The sequence below is a fragment of the Danio rerio genome, chromosome 11, assembly GCF_049306965.1.
Source record: "Danio rerio strain Tuebingen ecotype United States chromosome 11, GRCz12tu, whole genome shotgun sequence".
In the NCBI taxonomy this organism is placed as follows: Eukaryota; Metazoa; Chordata; class Actinopteri; order Cypriniformes; family Danionidae; genus Danio; species Danio rerio.
In genome coordinates, this window is record NC_133186.1 from 28,866,810 (window position 1) to 28,882,500 (window position 15,691).

General features: G+C 34.0%; 1 protein-coding gene across 20 annotated transcripts in view; it reads right to left on the reverse strand.

The window, feature by feature from the left end:
* iqsec1b (IQ motif and Sec7 domain ArfGEF 1b) overlaps positions 1–15,691 on the reverse strand; it is a 349,885-nt gene that overhangs the window by 62,739 nt on the left and 271,455 nt on the right. For 2 of the 20 annotated variants that reach the window (XM_073916789.1, XM_005169332.6), the window contains exon 1: positions 14,838–14,978. The exons of the other annotated variants lie outside the window; for them this stretch is intronic. The gene's annotated coding sequence lies outside the window, so the exon portion shown is untranslated. Of the gene's footprint in view, positions 1–14,837; positions 14,979–15,691 lie in introns of those variants that run through there. 20 annotated transcript variants of the gene reach the window in all.

Below are 15,691 nucleotides of genomic sequence, written 5' to 3' on the forward strand. Positions count from 1 at the left end.
CAACACTATTTATGTCAGCCATTTAGTTCATGAATACCAATGAAATCCCATTACATGCAGTCATTACACGACACAGTCGAAGGAAAGAATAAAAAACTAATCTAAAAAAATCTATGTGAAGTCAAGAACTGATCAAAACTCACATTACAGTGTGAATAAACATTTACGAAACATCAGAATACGATATTTTATATCTGCAAAACAGTGGAATGAACAGATTGGGCCTTTACAACACATCATAAAAGCAGTGAATGAAAGAATTCAGCAGGTTGACCTATATGTTCTGGCACCCCTGGCAAAATGCTTCATTTTTTCTGTGGCACTTGAGTACATTCTTATAAAAGATAATAGCCAGACATAAACTGATCCCTGTAAAAGCACAGCAAAACACAATGAAAATGGTTTTACAAACTCCTATAAAATGCACATTCTGCTATAAATTCCGGACTAGTTCGCTTGGGTTACCTGCTGAGGTGGTCTCTGCAACATCTGCAATTATACACACAGTGCAGCACATCTGGGAGCTGTCGAGAGTAACCTTTACAAGGGGCATTCAGAGCCGTCCATGCATACCAATACAGATACGCAACAACATAACACTGCTGCTGGCTGCATATACTGCTCCAGAATCAGATTCAAACCCTCTATAAATTCATTAGTGAAACCATCATAAATCTGTAAAGCCATATGGTGTGTAAATGCAACCTTTGTTTATTTTCTTATTATTTTTGCATTGATCAGCCTTACTTCAAATTCAAATTCAACAGCAGCTAACTTAACACTGTTTCTCAGTGCTTGTACTGATCTAGAGCCTACTCCAAATCTGCTATACAGTTATTAATAAAAGCATGTATTTTAGGAAAAACAATATGTTCTGTAATCACAACCTGCATCAAACATATGTTTTGTTTAGATTCACTTACAGCTAAGACAATCTGCACATAGTGGGCCTGAATCAGCTTCAAATCCTCTATATAAAGTCATCAGTAATTTGTTAAACTTATCGTCTGTGAATAAGAGGTAGGTTCACCCCTACTAGCAATGATGCCAATTGCTTTATATTTTTAACAAGAAGTGATCACTTAGTTTCAATATTTATATAATGTAATTGTTTGATATTTCCTTAAAATGTTGATATATTTATATTTTCATATTTAGGTTTTATTTTCCTTTTACGTATTTGGGATATATCATATATCTGTGATATAATGTTACTTGACAAAATCTTATAAAAAACAAAGTGTATCCGTATAAAGCTGTGAAATGTGACATACAGTGGAATTTGTTGTTCATCTAAAGTCATTTTGTTTACTCCATTTCTAAGGTTAAAAATAAAATACTAAATAATCAAGATCAAGTTGTTTTCTTAAATATTCAAGCTTAATTATTAAATAAAGCCCTTCTGAACATTTTCTGAAATAACTGCAAAAAAAAAAAAAGAAAAGAAAAAAAAACTTTGCTGTTTGTTCAAACTACTTATTAAAAATTAACTGACACAACATAATTCTTGATTTTATTTTGGGACAACTTAATTGTTTTATGTTCAGTCCATGCGAATTTGTAAAAAAAAAATGATAAGGTAACTTAATTCCTTTATGTTGTCCAAACACAAATTGAGTGTGTAGAACCAAGCAATTTTTAGTGTACTTTTAAAATAAAATTAAATAAAAAAATATAAATAAATAAATAAATGTTTAAAACAATCTATAAAATGTAAAATATAAGTCACAAAACACCTCTGTTTTAGTCTATGCCTTATTTAAATTTCTATTGGCTGCTAGTATGAAACTATTTTCGTAGATATTACATGATATTATATGTTAATATGAAATAAACTTACTCACATGAAATTAAATACCCCCCCAGTCCTAGGAGCTACAATATGTCCCACCCTGTCTTCATGTTTCAGTTGAGATTGTCAAATTTCTAATAAAAATGCAAATTTCAAGCAGTTCAAGGGACCTTTAAGGGTCAAAAGCATAAGCAGCATAATGCATCCCCCAGAAAATGATGGTCTGGTTTTGAATTATAGTAGTTTTTACTGGTCTAAGAATTTTCACATCTTTTACACACTGTGTCCTCTTCAGTTGAAATCAAACTTAACCTCAGAGAGCGGAAGTGTAAAAATGTCTAAAGCCCCTGAGGGAAGTCCTGTCCATTTCAGAAACCCTTTAACTGTTTTTCCAAACTATGATTTTTTCTCATGTTAACAACATGTTTAACACTGAAGCCACAGACGTATATATTTTCATAACTGGGCGTAACTGATGATAATCTGATGATTTCTTGTCAGGCTTCAACAAGGTGGAAGAAAAGAAGTATTCCTTTCGAATTAATGAGAAGTCAATGAGCAGGAACAAAATAATTATACGCTGTGCCCTTAAGGTATTAATACTGTGATTTGCCATGACACGCAGCTAAAGAAAGAAGCAAAGGCACAGAAGGAACTATAAACACTGCGTGAGCAGAATATTTGAAGAGTGACATCTTCTCCTATAATGCTTTTGTGTGTAATAAGATGGTGCTTGAGGCTATGTGCAAAACAGGAAAGAGTACAATTAACTTTTTGATAATTATTGAGTGTATATATTAAATGGTTTTGATTTAATAAGCCAAAGTTTGCTTTCTGTATTATAATAAGGGTTGTAATCATTTTGTTATTTTTTAATATTGTTAACTTTGTTACAACTTCCTGCCCAGGGACCACAGACTTAAATTAGCTTTATAGCTAACTCTCGCACAACATGTCATACATGTAACATGTACATTGCCCCTTTGTAAATAAATAAATAAATAAATAAATAAATAGTTTTATTAAATCTAAAACCATAAAACATATTTCATTTTAGCTTATTGGTAAATAAATTATTTTATTTATCATTTCCAGTATGTAACTGTACTAAATCCTCTTTTATTTTTCATGTTTACACTGTTTACACAAACACAAAAATTGCTAAACAAATACAATAAAATCACAAATTTAAATTGAAATACAATTCAAATGTAAAACTTAGTATGAAGTAATTCAAACTTTTAATTAAAACTGTATTTAAAATAAATTAAAACACTGTAAAAAAAAATTCTGGTTGCCTTAAATTCTTAAGCTGAATCTAATTAACCTTATTAGTCTATTGAACTTATGTTAAATATTATGATTAACTGTCTTAAAACAGCTCATAAACAGCTTATAAAATTAAGTTAGAACATGATTTACTTAGTTTAACAAGTTACAATGAGCTAAAAAAAAACATATGCTGTCATGACTAATTGATCATGTAATTTTTTACAGTTTACAACAGGATGTAAAGATACTAAAATAACCAACGCAATCGTGGCCAATTTGCATGAATTTGAACGGTATAATTCATACATTTAAGTAAAATTTGCTTATCCCCAATGGCAGTTCAAATGAATACTTCATGACATACTTTTTAATACTTTTCTGACAATACATAAAAAAGTGTTACTGTACATTTCCTCAAATTGAAATAACACTGGGTACGTCCAAAATCACATTACAAATCACTATTGTATGTCATTTTATAGTATAAAAAGTAGTGCATTCAATATATAGCTGCACTTTAAATACCCGGATGATGCACTTGTTCAACCTTTAAAATGAAGTGTGGAATGTTGGACACTTCACGCACTAATGGCCGCAGCTTTGCCCACGTAGCGGACGGGGCATAGCTTTCGAGCACTGATGTTGATTATATTATACAGCCTTCCGATGGTGAATGCTGTTATGCTCATGGCAGGTATTATTTGGTAGTTTGGTCATTTATTTCACTAATTTGACAACCGTCAGACATCATCTGGGAAACGGTTTGAATTTCGCTTAGTAAAAAACACTAGTGTTCCATTTAAGACGACATTACATAAATATACTATGCTGTTGAGTGTGTACACAAATACATAGTGGATAATATATGTATTTATGTACATATACTGTATAGTGTGCCATTTGAGAACTTACTACTTTTCACAATTTGCTAAAATAATTTGAAATTAAATAATACTGAAAACACTTAATCATTTAGTATATAAAAATACAGAGTCAGGATTTATACTCCAACAAAATCATTATCAACAAAATTTCCTGTCTGGCGTGAAACTAGTAATCTCCAGTAACTATATGCTTTTATGTTGAGAGTAAACGTTAAAGGCGAATTTCCTTGGAAGAGCGTGTCACAGATTTTATGGTAATCTGCGATGCTGTTAGCATGACGCAGCCTATCAGAGCTGATGCAACCTGAAAAATCACAGCGGCTTCTGTGCGTCGCTCCCTTCCCTAGAGCTGAACACTGTCTGTTCTTTTAATGCACATGTATAAGCACACATGCTGGCACACGCTCACACACACCCTACAGTCAAACATCTGCACTGCTAAACCTGCAACTCTGTCTGCACCTCGTCCCATAAAGCAGCTTTCAGTGTTGTGCGTTTAAACAGTGACGTATTTCCATCAGTCACAAAGAGGCCATTGCTTTTAAAACTTACTTTCAGAGTTTGTAAGACTGTTTGAAAATTCTGTATATACAGTATGATTTACATGATTGTTTCAAGAAATGCAGGATTCTACAGTATAGATTTTACATGTTTTATTTATATTTAATTTTCTATATATTTGAATTGGTTTTTAATGGTTAATTTACTGCAAAATCCATTCAACATGTTCAGAATTTACTAAATTCCATATCACTCAAGGTTTCACAGCAACTTCCATTCTGATATTCCATCCAGATTTTATACAGCCTAGAAATCACTTGGTTTAAATGCTTTGCTGTCTATCCAATCCAACTGAATTCCCCCCTTTGTTTAACCTTCAAATAAAAAAACAGGCATTTTAACTTCCAAGCAACATATAATAAAAAACAATTGTACAAAATAATAACAATACCATAAATAACACCTCAAATGAAAAAACATTCAGGGGGGGTCAATCCGTATAAGCTGACACAAGCTTAGAGAACTTTGAGGCACTTTCCTTTTTACCTGTTTTTTTGATTTAAACTATTTTGAAATAATAATTAAATGCTTTAAAACAGTTAGAAACTTTAACAAATCAACATTTGTGTATATAAAACTTTGCTCCATTAACATATTATTAAACAAATTTTAAATTCAACAAAATTAAATCTCCAGTAGTCACTATTGCTGCCATTTCTGCCAACTCTGGCTTCTTTATTATTCCAAAGGTCACTATTCTGTTTTCCAAGACTCAGTTCTAGTAAAATGTTGTTGTCTTCAGAAGAACGATGCAAAAATGCAATCAACCTCCATATGCCTTCACTCACGCTACTGCTGACAGATGGCCAGATGGTGATTAGCAAGTCCTGCAAACCTCAAACCCAAACAGGCCTTCATCATCCTACAGTATACCTTGTTGTTACGACAAACACTAGCATTCTTTTCTTTCCAGATTCTTGGGAAGTTTGCTAGAAAACTCATCTAAGTGCAGCCAAGCAGCAATTACAGGCTGCTACAGATTGCCTGAACACACCGCAACAAATTACAAACAAACTGTTAACACAGAGGGCTTCGCTAAAGAACCGAAAGAATGTTTAAGGGAAGGCACTCCAGGTGAATAAGGGAAACAAATGACTGATTTGATTATGGCTAAGATAATAAACAATGTTAATGGTAAGAGCGGTGGGGCTAAGAATATTGATATACAGTTGCTATGGAAGACATTAAGTTGATGTCAACAGAAGTTCAGTTTAAATATGCAAATAAGGCCTTATATCATGAAATATGAACTAATTTGCACACATTTCTAACAAAAATTAGAGTTAATTTTTGCAACTCCATAATTCAGAAAATGCTATCAACAACAGCCAGAACAAAATTAGATTATAAAATGCTTTATATAATAGAGGTGTGAATTACACTGGTCTTACGGTTCGGATCGGTTCCGATTATCATGCCCGTTCAGTTCGATATCTCTGTGCATCACGATGCATTGATGATGCTTTCCATACACAATTTAAAATTTTACTTCAGAGCACAAGCATTCTTGTATTACAATTTATAAATATATTTATATACTATTTGTCATACAATTTTATCCTTTAATACAATTAGGTTGGGTAAGCTCCATGCCGCCCCTAACAAGATGTCTCCCTGGGTGATTGCCCATATTGCCCATGCCTAAATCCGCCACTGCGTATAAATACGTAATAACCAGTTATCATCTATTACTGAACCGATACCGAACTGTCCGTGACTACATCGCGGTGCACCAAAGATACAATTAATTTTGACACCCCTAGTATATAATAAGAGCAACTTATGTATGAACATATTACTCTATAAGAACCTTTAGAATACATACATGATTAAAGAGGAGATTCATAGTTCATAGTAAGAAAACAGCCTTTAAAAAAATACGTATTATAGACTAAAAATTGCTGGGTTGTTTTAGCCCAATGGTAGGTCAAATACAGACAGTATTTCAATCCAGTATTTTTAGAGTGTAACTAAAAACCTTAGATGCAGATTGATAAAATGCAACAAAAGAAAAACTTAAAAGTGTAGTTTGAATGCTTTTTTTTTAACATTAGACAAAAAACAAACAAGCAAGCAAACAAACAAAACACACACACAATGCACTGTAAATAAATGCTGGGTTCCACATAATTTCTTCAGTTAAAAAAAAAAAAAAAAAACTAATCTCAATATTGATAGGTGTAATGTAAAAACAGTGTCTTGCCCTAAAAGTCTGCTTACTTGCAACTGCAGCATCCAGATTCACATCATGAAGATTATTATCTGCAGTAGCTCTGCATTTTTAAACTGATAAATAAGAGTGAAATGTGTAACACTGCTGCTAAAACATATGCTTGTATATTACGGTGGAATGTTTTGTGTGGATATGGAGAGCTGACCAGACAGGTGGCTTCAATAAGCACTACTGTAAAAATAGATCATAGTGCTGAGCCACCAACAGCACAAACACACTAGGGAGATTCACTAAACAGCTGCATTAATGCCGTGTGCTTTCAATGGTGTTCACGAACCACCCAAAATAAAAGTTTGCGAGCTAAATAAATGAATTAGCACTACATGTGTTTTTCTTTCTGTGTAATTCTTTTTAAAAGTTAGGGTTCTACTTGTTCTACCAATGTTTTCACTAATCCTAATATGCCAATATGCATAAAAAACATAATACAACACTATTTATAGCAAATAAACTAATAATTTAAAACCATATATTCACCACAAAAAAAAAAAAAAAAAAAAATGAAGAAAAGAGTATTGACCTTATTCTAAAATGAGGAAGTGAGCTCGTTTTTGCGATTGTTTTAGAACTTGCGATTTAGTTGCCTGTGGGAGAAATGACAAGGAATAATAAACCATAGAAAACAGTCAAACTACTAGCTCTACAAACAAATGTTTGCAAAGTGAAAAAGTGAATTAATATTTAATAAAAAGAAATAGCAGTTTGCAACGTCAAGCAGCAAAACGAGCTGTTTCTAACTTCTAAAAATGAATGGAAGTGAATGAGGGCAAAAGTCTTGAGCCAAAAATGGCTGCGCCCACTTGTACACAAAAAATAGGGTGATTTGTTTTAAAACCCTTAATCAGGATTAGCTTTCAATACAATTTTATAAAACAATTGCATTCATTAAAACAAATTAATGCTAATACTATCATTTATAATACTAAATAAATATAACTACTAGTATACATATATATTATTAAAATGATTGTATGAATTGAATTGTATGGATTGTTTACATTTTTTCTTACAGAATATTTTGAATTTTTTTATTTATCTATTTTTTATGAAAACTGAAGATGTAATTAATCTTTTATGTTTATGTATACTTAATTTTAGTTTAGACTTTTAAGTATATATGGATTTCTGGCTTAAAAACTTTCAGTTAAAAGAAAAGTCTTTAAATAAATAATTAAGCATCACAAAGTCAGACCGTTTAGTTTTTGATGATTTTTTTTAAATTATATATATATATATATATATATATATATATATATATATATATATATTGTTTCTTATTAAATACATTAGGTAGCCTACTAGGTGTGCAATCTGACACAATGACAATAACACAAATCATAAAAATAAAGCTTCTTTATTTTGATCTCTTGTCTAAAAACAGAGCCAAAACGGTAGGGATTAAGCTAAAGGAAGTTTGTGTAACTCTTATTTTTATCCACGATTTTACTTTCAGATTTTACTCACCAGAGAATCTGACATGCGTTTTCTCTTGTTAACTGCAGGAAAAGAGTTCAACTAAATCATTTCTCGATTTCACTAACACAATAATACCAGCCTTACATGCAAAGCAAAAATTAGTCCTTCAATTGTCCTTCAATTCGGTCACTTCCAGTGGCCGTCATCCTTGAACCAATCTCCATCACCGCAAGCTGCTTGCTGTTCTGTCTGTTTCATTGCCCTGTTTTGTTTGCTCAAACTTTCTTTTGCACTCTGAAGTGTTTCAAACGCACAAAGTGCCCAATTCGCGCCACAGGATGCCTAATCCAATCTTTGCATTGACTTCACATGTAGATCACTCGCGCTTCCTCTGCGTCTGCCTACTGCACAGGCTGCAAAACAATTCCGCCCACTTCTATGAAATGCAACGTCTGTAAGTCACTTAAAACAATAAATTGCAAACTGAAATAAATATAATTTAATTATATGGTTTGTAATTAGATGTTTTATGACATTTTTTACATTTTTTCGCGATTAATTTGCATTTAATTAAGAATTTTGGAGGACTGCAATAATTTGCGACTTTATGTTGCTTTTGCGTTAGATTCAGCAATTGAAGAATCGCAAAAAACTAGGAAGTCTGCAAAGTTTTCAACATTGAAAATCTTAAATAATTTTGAGCATTAAATCATTACATCAGCATGATTTATGAAGGATGACATGACACATAAGGCTATAATAGTAATGCTAAAAATTCAGCTTTGCCATCATAAGAACAAATTACTTACTCCTAGGGCCATTTATTTCGAAGTTGATATTTAGCTGCAACATTGGTGTTTTGTAGCATCTAGTTTTTTATGGGGTGGGTTGTTAGCCCAACGCTCAAAAAGAAGCAGAACATACACACATACAATATGGACAATTCACCTACAGCGCATGTCTTTGGACTGTGGGGGAAACCGAAGCACTGGGAGAAAATCCATGCGAACACGGGGAGAACATGCAAACTCCACAAAGAAATTCCAACTGACCCAGTCAGGGTTCGAACCAGCAACCTTCTTGCTGTGAAGCGACAGCGCTACCCACTGCGCCACGATGTCACCCCATAAGAACAAATTACATATACATAACTGCTTTACTGCACACAGTATACCTGCAATATACATTGGGCTAAAAATTGCTTCTAATTCATCCTCATCTGTGGTAAACACTATATATCACTCAGTCCTAAGATGCTCTCGTCGTGACACAGCAGATTCAGATGAGAAGGTACAGAGCCCTGCTTCATACCGCATCAGCCTAGCTTTGCAATATTTCATGGTCAACGACTCCAACTTATGCCCTGAATACTAATTTAAAGAGGAGTCCTGCAGTATTTCAAAAGGCGAGGTGCACCAAAACTCTCCCTGGGCCCCAAGAAATGCAATCATAATCAAATATTTAACGTTTATTTTGAGCTAAAATGAAAAGAACCGCTTTGAGATCTCATCTGCTGACAGCGGACAGAGCTGAATCTGAAATTGCTTGACCTCAATTTTCAAAGTTATTTATATATTTAAGTCAGTTATTTAAAGTACCAAGACAGCTGGGTTGTTAGCCGTCACAAGGTGCCAAAAAGCGCATTCATTTAAATAATATTTGCACACAGCAAATTGGATAACAGCTGCAGAATATATAAAGCTCTGAAAGCCTTTACACAATAAATCGCTTAATGTCGTAGTCCATTTCTTCGCCACTCACAGCACTTCAGGATAAACGACAGCTTTCCATATGATGTTGAACTACGTATTGGACGGTTGCATATTTTTCACAGATTATTTCAATGTAATTCAGATTTAAACTTGCCCTGTCAATGTTTTCACTGGCCCTAACACACGTACACACACAAAAACATCTAGAATTTTTATTTAATAAATTCAGAGAGAAGTTTATATTAACATTGTTACAATTTTATGTATTATTTATTCACTTTAGTTTGAGGACCAGCTACTAACATTGTGGCTGACTAATTCTGCCATATTCAAAAATAAATTAATGGAAATATATGCAAATAACATATATACGTTCATACTTATTAAATATTACATTCAAATATCTCATATTTGCAACATATATTTTGAAATATTACAAAAATGGCCACTTATATATTTTTTCAACCATTGTAATAACAAATATGTACGCGTTCAAATATATTATATATAGCCATATATGAATAAATATTTAAAATAGCAGCTGTCTAGTTCATGACATAATTTATATACAGTTGAAGTCAGAATTTTTAGCCTCCCTTTGATTTTTTTTTTTTAAATATTTCCCAAATTATGTTTAACAGAGGTAGGACATTTTTACAGTATGTCTGATAATATTCTTTCTTCTGAAGAAAGTCTTATTTGTTTTATTTCAGCTAGAATAAAATCAGTTTAAATTTTTTTTAAAACATTTTAAGGTAAAAATTATTAGCCCCTTAAAAGCTATATATTTTTTTTCGATAGTCTACAGAACAAACCATGTTATACAATAACTTGCCTTATTACCTGCCTAGTTAATCTAATTAACCTAGTTAAGCCTTTAAATGTCACTGTATAGAAGTGTCTTGAAAAATATCTAGTAAAATGTTATGTACTGTCATCATGGCAAAGATAAAATAAATCAGTTATTAAAAAAAAGTTATAACTATTATGTTTAGAAATGTGTTGAAAAAAAAATCTACTCAAAAAGCTCATATTGACAACCCAGACTCATTCTGAAAATGTACTGCTATATACATTTTTAGAGAGCGCCAAAGATGTCTCAGAAGCTACGCTCTTTTGTAGTCTTTGTTTTCGCGAATCCACCAGAGGCCGCTGTGTATGCTTTTTCAGATCTCAAATTTCTCTTGCGAGTGCCATTTGTTGTTCACTGTTGACTGACTGACCAATCGACTGACCCACCCCTCCTTCTTCCCTTAACCCAACCAATAGTGTTTTTAAAAGCACAGACTGATTTTTTTTTTGTTGGTTTTACTTTTTGAATGCAAACAAAAAACACATTTAAATGAGAAGTCGTTTAATCAAAGTCTCTTAAAGGCAAGTCATTTCACTAAGCAACTATCTTTGAAACATCTCTTGGGCAGTATGCTCAGGCATTCTGTATGAATGGGGAAACATCAAACTCTCCAAAACAGCTTGCCAAGCTTACTAGTGATTTTCATATTAGGAATCACCAATAAAATTAATCAACAACCGTGTCTTTAGTTTAATTTCTAAACGTTTGAATCACACAAAATCTGCAGAAACTCACATCTGGTCCGAGCCCCACCCCTGGAAAATCATCAGTCAAGAGCGATCAATGTTTGGTTACTGTACTAGAAGACGGACTTTATTCACCATATAGCGATCGATGATTGGCTCCCGTACTAGTAGGTGGGGCTTTATTCCCCATATTGACGTTACACTTTTCCCCATTAAAAAAGACGCGAGTGACATGTCTTGTGTAATCTAAAGTCTTTGGTTTAACGTTGTTTTTCATTTCTTTACCACCCACAGTGCTTCAGGATTCCAGCTTTCTATGTTATGTTGAATAACGTAATGGCTGATGACATATATGTTATGATTTTATCGTGGATCAGCGATTATAATCTGGAATAACTGAAAGGCATTTCCAGAAATCACAAGTCTCACCAACCTGAAACCACAAACACACCCAATCTGATAGCAAGCATCTCTAGCCCACATTTACAACACACCAGCAATCCCCATAGACACAGCTGGAGCTCTTTGACAGAAATAGACTTGTTTTGTTATAGCCCGGCGAATCCCTAGAGGAGAGCAGCCATAATAATGGCAAGATTGCACATGGGAGAGCCAAAGCTCAATGTCAAACTCACCAACACATATCAGACCGCTTAACTGTCCGGATCTGTTCTGTGATGACAGACACTGGGATTGTTAGTATCATACTATATAGCGTTGTCCTGTGTGATTCTTGTTTTCTGGTAGATATGTTTGTGGGACGACAGTAGAGACGGCTGGGTAACATTAGGAAGAGGTCTGAAATATTCTTGATGAGTCATGTGGATGACTAAACAAATGCACAGCTGTTATTCATGTCACAGAAGAACTGTGACATATTTTGGGGTGTTTGAGGCTGTTGTCATTATTTATGACACATATATGTCATTATTTAATAGTTTTTTTGTCATTTCAAACCTGAAAGACTTATGGTGGTTTCACAACAAACTCAAATGGATATTTGTGAATTCTATACCAAGTCAACGTAAATGAGCATCAATAGGGGTGTATTTCTGTCGGGCAGCGCAAATGATGTGAAATGACAGATTGTGTAGCACAAATGATGGAAAATGTGTGGAGATGTGTGGCTGCAAATGTGCAGAACTTGCATTAAATTTCTTCCTCCACGCATGTAAAAAAAAAAAAAATTACTCAAGTGGAAAATTAGGGTAAAAAACATCCTGCGAGTAATCTAGAGCAAGTGACATGATGGTTCAGGTTTGGTGTGAACACAGCATTACTTTCTTGTGTATAATTCAAACAAAGATGTTTTGATAAATATTCCAACTAATTTTCTCTGCACATACATATAAATTATAGAATAATAAGGATTTCCAAAGCAACATTGGAGGCCTGTGATAAAACAAGGGATGTCCCGATCCGAAATCATGCCCGATCACTCAATTTCAGACTCGATCGGAATCAGACATTACCTCCCGATCAGGACTTAAATATAGATGTACACAGACACACACACACATATATATATATATATAAATATATATATACAGTATATATACCTATATATCCTGTGTATATATATATATCCTCATTATTTTTAACACCTCTAAAGTTATGCGATGGCACAGAGTTAGATCTCTTTCTTGATTTCCAACAGAAACAGCAACGCGTGCTGCATGACATCACTTTGTTGCAGAGATGCTATTGGTTGCAAATGCCAGCAAACACAGAAGCAGCTTGACGCAGAAAGCGTGAGTATGCCTGTGGTCTGGAAATTAGAAAGTTGATAACGACAACATTGTCAAAGCAAACTGTGAGATATGTAAATTTGGGATTGCCTGCTGGGTAATTTAAGTTAAGTTGTTATTTGTTTTTATATTAGATTTTTTTTATATTTACAGTTGCACTAAAGTCCAAAAGTGAAGAGTTTGTTATTTATTATGTGATTGGTCAAGAATTGCTCTGTTTGTTAACAAAGTTGTTGAATGTTAAATAAAGTGAAAAATAAGGATCATCCTGGATCTATTTCTTCGCTCTTCTTTATTATTTTTTAATGTATTATAGAAGTATCGTATCGGGTTTTGGTATTGGTTTTCAAAATCAAATGACTGGAACTCCCTAGATAAAACGAAACATATTAACAAATTAAACAACACAAAACATTATATTTATAACAAAATGAAACAACAATCAAACAAACAAAAACAGTGTACAAAAAAGTCAAGTAAAAAACAAAATAAAACAAAACAAAACAAAACAAAACAAAACAAAACAAAACAAAACAAAACAAAACTAAGAAGCAACACAATAAAACAAGTCAAACAAAGAGGCAACACTGTTTGTTTCTTCATTTTGTTTTGTTTTGCTTTGTTTGGTCGTCAATAGAAACCCATTTTATAAACAATGACATTGTAAATTTTTACATACTATCTAGTGTTTTCAATTATTCTTTCTGTTATGGCTAGTTAGCAGTTTTTAATTAAAATTTCATTTAAAATGGATCTCTAAAAACTAAAAATTCTACAAGTGGATTAGAAATAACAATAAGCAAAATATGAACAAAAAATTTACATCCATCATGCATTGATATGACAAAACCTTCAACATAAATGTTGCATCTTTTCTATGAAAGAATAGCCTAAGTACATACATGTTCATGTATTTCAAGTACACGCCTAAGCTTAAGAGTCTAATTACATCAGCAGATCCAAAGATAGTTTAGCTGACACTCATGTGAGTGCGAAAACACCACCGGCTCAGATAAGACTCGATTCATAACCACAAAGAATGATTATTACTGCATTATCTGACACCAAGCAGCTTATTGCTGCATTATCTTCTCCAAAACTGAAAAAACAACCTCCCAAGGACACCACCAGAGCCAAAACACCACAAGACACCAAAGGAATAGCTCGACGTCAGCATATGCACAAACAAAACAAGTCCTGCCATGCATAAATACAGAAAAAGCAATGAACGTCAACTGCAAGGTTGTAATTTCTCCATGTACTCCTGCATTTAATTCCCTTAATGGTTTATGTTTGAATGTGTTTGCGTCAGTTCTTTCTGCTCCAATGTCACCATCCTAATGGATAAAGCAAGCAATGCTCCATCAGCAAACAGTTAAAGTAACAGCAAGAAACTCTGGAGGTCATCAGACGTTTTCATCACCCCAAAGTTTTACATAGTCTGTTCAGCTTAGTAAGCAAACAAGCCAGTGTCCTCCAGCTGTAGACTGCATCAGTCAGAATGACATCACACAACAGAACAGAAAGAGAGAGAGAGATAGAGAGAGCAGGAGTGCTAAAGAGAGACAGTGAGAAATAGCTGCATGCCTTAACAGCTGCTGCAGTGTTTGCCAGACACCTGCAAACACACACACACACACACACACACACACATATGCGCACACACACACACTCACATACCTCTCACTTCATCCGAGCCCCAAATAACATTAAACAGCAGTTTGTGGAAGTGTGTTGTGGTGCTTGATGGAGCTCCTCTCAGCCTGCGTGACGATGCACTTCACTGGGCTGTCTGTCTCTCTCTTTCTCTCTCTCTCTCTTGTCCCTCGCACGCCCTCTCCACTGATTTCTCTCTCTCTGCTCTTCTCAGCTCCGCCCCCTGGACTCCTCCCTCTCTCTCTCTGTCTGTCAGTGTGTTTTCTGGTAAAGGTGTGTCGCCATGCATTCATGAAAAGGGATTGTGTCCTGTTTCTCAGCTCTTTTAATGTTTTATTAATTTATTATTATTTTTTTGAAAGAGCTGCAAGGTCACTGGACATTTTTAAAGCACAGATTGGGAAAAAAAGGGCTGGAGAGAAAGATATACATACACACACTACTTGACTACCTGTCTTGTCATTGATTGCAGTTGTAAGAACAACAAATAATAACTTGGCTTCTAGTTGATCATTTGGAAAAGTGGCAGAAGGTAGATTTTTTCAGATTAATCATCTGTTGAACTGCATACCAATCATCACAAATACTGTAGAAGACCTATTGGAACCCACATAGACCCAAGATTCTCAAAGAAATCAGTCAAGTTTGGTGAAGAAAAAAATCATGATTTGGGGTTACATTCAGTATGGAGGGCGAGCGAGTGATCTTCAGAGTGGATAGCAACATCAACAGCCTGAGGTATCAAGACATTTGTGCTGCACATTACATTACAAACCAGAAAAGAGGGTGAATTCTTCAGCAGGATAGCACTCCTTCTCATACTTCAGCCTCCACATCAAAGTTTCTCAAAGAAAAAAGGTCAAGGTGCTCCCGGATGG